General features: G+C 58.8%; 1 protein-coding gene across 1 annotated transcript in view; it reads left to right on the forward strand.

Annotated features, from left to right (window-relative positions):
* Positions 1-4,349, forward strand: part of KAT8 (K(lysine) acetyltransferase 8) — a 21,474-nt gene that overhangs the window by 14,129 nt on the left and 2,996 nt on the right. The gene's annotated exons all lie outside the window — the stretch shown is intronic.

Genomic DNA, 4,349 nt, shown 5'->3' on the forward strand with positions numbered 1-4,349 from the left:
GGGTTTTGGGGGGTTCCTGAGGGTCTACAGAGGATCCCCAAGCTTCTAGAGGTGTCCCCAAGGTTCTAGAGGGGTCCCCAAGGGTGCTGAGATGTTCCTGAGGTTCTAGGCGGTGTCCCCAAGGGTTCTGGGGAGTCCTTGAGGGTTTGGGGATGTCCCAATGGTCTGGGGGTGTCCCCACGCCCCCGTTGCGTGTCCCGTGTCCCCCCCAGATCACGAAGGTGAAGTACGTGGACAAGATCCACATCGGGCACTTTGAGATCGACGCCTGGTACTTCTCCCCGTTCCCCGAGGACTACGGGAAGCAGCCCAAGCTCTGGATCTGCGAGTACTGCCTCAAGTACATGAAGTTCGAGCGCACCTACCGCCTCCACCTGGTACGGGGACACGCCTGGGACACGCGTGTGACACGCGTGTCACCCGCGGGGGGACGCCTTGGGGACGGGGAGGGGACACGCGTGTGGAGAACGGGGGGCAGCCACAGCTCTGGGGGGGTTTCTGAGCACCTGGAGGTGAGGTCTCGTCATATGTACGGGTCTGTGAGGTGGGGGACACACGTGTGACACGCATGTAGCATGTTTGGGGACATGGGTGACACGTGTGATGCATGTGACATGTAGGGACACACACAGCCCCAGCTCTGAGGGGGTTTCTGAGCTCCAGGAGATGAGGTCTCATCACACCTGCAGGTCCTTGGGGTGGGGACACACACATGACATGCATGTGGCATGTCTGGGGACACACGGGACATGCATGTAGCATGTTTAGGGACCTGTGTGGCACGTGTGTGATGCATGTGACACGTGGGGACACATGCAGAGCTCCAGCTCTGGTGTCTCTGAGCCCCAGGAGATGAGGTCTCGTCATACAAACGGGTCTGTGAGGTGGGAGACATACGTGTGACACATATGTAGCATGTTTGGGGACATGTGTGGCATGTATGTGATGCATGTGACACACAGGGACACACGCAGAGCCCCGGCTCTGGTGTCTCTGAGCCCCAGGAGGTGAGGTCTCATCACACCTGCAGGTCCTTGGGGTGGGGACACACACATGACATGCATGTAGCATGTTTGGGGACACATTTAGGAACATGTGTGACATGTGTGTGACATGGGACATGTAGGGACACACACAGAGCCCCAGCTCTGGGGTCTCTGAGTCCCAAGAGGTGAGGTCTCATCACACCTGCAGGTCCTTGGGGTGGGGACACACACATGACATGCATGTGGCATGTCTGGGGACACATGGGACATGCATGTAGCATATTTAGGGACCTGTGTGGCACATGTGTGATGCATGTGACACGTGGGGACACACACAGAGCTCCAGCTCTGGTGTCTCTGAGCCCCAGGAGGTGAGGTCTCGTCATATGTATGGGTCCATGAGGTGGGGGACAGTCATGTGACATACATGTAGCATGTTTAGGGACCTCTGTGACACATGTGTGATGCATGTGACACGTAGGGACACATGCAGAGCCCCAGCTCTGGAGTCTCTGAGCCCCAGGAGGTGAGGTCTCATCACACCTATGGGCTCATGGGGTGGTGACACACACGTGAGACACGTGGCGTGTGCGGGGCCACGTCTGACCCAGGCGTGTGACACGCGTGACCTTCCCCAGGGCCAGTGCCAGTGGCGGCAGCCGCCGGGGCGGGAGATTTACCGCAAGAGCAACATCTCGGTCTACGAGGTGGACGGCAAAGACCACAAGGTGGGTGGTGAGGACGGGACGGACACGCGTGGAGATGACATGATATCACGTGATGACGCCATGATGATGTCATGATGACGTCACGCACCCCCAGATCTACTGCCAGAACCTCTGCCTCTTGGCCAAGCTCTTCCTGGACCACAAGACCCTCTACTTCGACGTGGAGCCCTTCGTCTTCTACCTGCTGACGGAGGTGGACCGCCAGGGCGCCCACATCGTGGGGTGTGATGCATGTGACACATAGGAACACACACAGAGCTCCAGCTCTGGTGTCTCTGAGTCCCAAGAGGTGAGGTCTCATCACACCTGCAGGTCCTTGGGGTGGAGACACACACATGACATGCATGTGGCATGTCTGGGGACACATGGGACATGCATGTAGCATGTTTGGGGACATGTTTAGGAACATGTGTGACATGTATGACACGTAGGGACACATGCAGAGCCCCATCTCTGGTGTCTCTGAGCCCCAGGAGGTGTGCAGAGCTCCAGCTCTGGTGTCTCTGAGCCCCAAGAGGTGAGGTCTCATCACACCTGCAGGTCCTTGGGGTGGAGACACACACATGACATGCATGTGGCATGTCTGGGGACACATGGGACATGCATGTAGCATGTTTGGGGACATGTTTAGGAACATGTGTGACATGTATGACACGTAGGGACACATGCAGAGCCCCATCTCTGGTGTCTCTGAGCCCCAGGAGGTGAGGTCTCATCACACCAACAGATCCATGAGGTGGTGGGGTGACACACGCGTGAGACGCACGTGGCGTGTGCGGGGCCACGTCTGACCCAGGCGTGTGACACGCGTGACCCTCCCCAGGGCCAGTGCCAGTGGCGGCAGTGGGTCCATGAGGTGGGGGACAGTCATGTGACATACATGTAGCATGTTTAGGGACCTCTGTGACACATGTGTGATGCATGTGACACGTAGGGACACATGCAGAGCCCCAGCTCTGGAGTCTCTGAGCCCCAGGAGGTGAGGTCTCATCACACCAACAGATCCATGAGGTGGTGGGGTGACACACGCGTGAGACGCACGTGGCGTGTGCGGGGCCACGTCTGACCCAGGCGTGTGACACGCGTGACCCTCCCCAGGGCCAGTGCCAGTGGCGGCAGCCGCCGGGGCGGGAGATTTACCGCAAGAGCAACATCTCGGTCTACGAGGTGGACGGCAAAGACCACAAGGTGGGTGGTGAGGACGGGACGGACACGCGTGGAGATGACATGATATCACGTGATGACGCCATTTAGGGACCTGTGTGGCACATGTGTGATGCATGTGACACGTGGGGACACACACAGAGCCCCAGCTCTGGTGTCTTTGAGCCCCAGGAGATGAGGTCTTGTCATACGTACAAGTCTGTGAGGTGGGGGACACACGTGTGACACGCATGTAGCATGTTTGGGGACATGTGTGGCATGTGTGTGATGCATGTGACACATAGGAACACACACAGAGCTCCAGCTCTGGTGTCTCTGAGTCCCAAGAGGTGAGGTCTCATCACACCTGCAGGTCCTTGGGGTGGAGACACACACATGACATGCATGTGGCATGTCTGGGGACACATGGGACATGCATGTAGCATGTTTGGGGACATGTTTAGGAACATGTGTGACATGTATGACACGTAGGGACACATGCAGAGCCCCATCTCTGGTGTCTCTGAGCCCCAGGAGGTGAGGTCTCATCACACCTATGGGCTCATGGGGTGGTGACACACACGTGAGACACGTGGCGTGTGCGGGGCCACGTCTGACCCAGGCGTGTGACACGCGTGACCTTCCCCAGGGCCAGTGCCAGTGGCGGCAGAGCCCCATCTCTGGTGTCTCTGAGCCCCAGGAGGTGAGGTCTCATCACACCAACAGATCCATGAGGTGGTGGGGTGACACACGCGTGAGACGCACGTGGCGTGTGCGGGGCCACGTCTGACCCAGGCGTGTGACACGCGTGACCCTCCCCAGGGCCAGTGCCAGTGGCGGCAGCCGCCGGGGCGGGGGATTTACCGCAAGAGCAACATCTCGGTCTACGAGGTGGACGGCAAAGACCACAAGGTGGGTGGTGAGGACGGGACGGACACGCGTGGAGATGACATGATATCACGTGATGACGCCATGATGATGTCATGATGACGTCACGCACCCCCAGATCTACTGCCAGAACCTCTGCCTCTTGGCCAAGCTCTTCCTGGACCACAAGACCCTCTACTTCGACGTGGAGCCCTTCGTCTTCTACCTGCTGACGGAGGTGGACCGCCAGGGCGCCCACATCGTGGGGTACTTCTCCAAGGTAAACGGGGGGGGACCCTCCCAGTGACGTCACTGGTGACGTCATCAGTGATGTCATTGCTCATGTCACACACCCCCCATGTCCAGGAGAAGGAGTCCCCCGACGGCAACAACGTGGCCTGTATCCTGACCCTGCCCCCCTACCAGCGCCGCGGCTACGGAAAGTTCCTCATCGCCTTCAGTGAGTCACCCCCCAAAATTCTGGGGTCCCCCCCCCAAATTTCTAGGTCCCCCCCAAATCCCCTGGGGTCCCCTATGGATCCCCCCAAACTCTCTGGGTCCCTCCAAACTCCTGTGTCTCCCTGTGGATCCCCCCAATCTCCTGGGGTCCCCCCCAAACACTGGG

Source organism: Calidris pugnax, unplaced genomic scaffold (assembly GCF_001431845.1).
Source record: "Calidris pugnax isolate Ruff unplaced genomic scaffold, ASM143184v1 scaffold742, whole genome shotgun sequence".
NCBI lineage: Eukaryota > Metazoa > Chordata > Aves > Charadriiformes > Scolopacidae > Calidris > Calidris pugnax.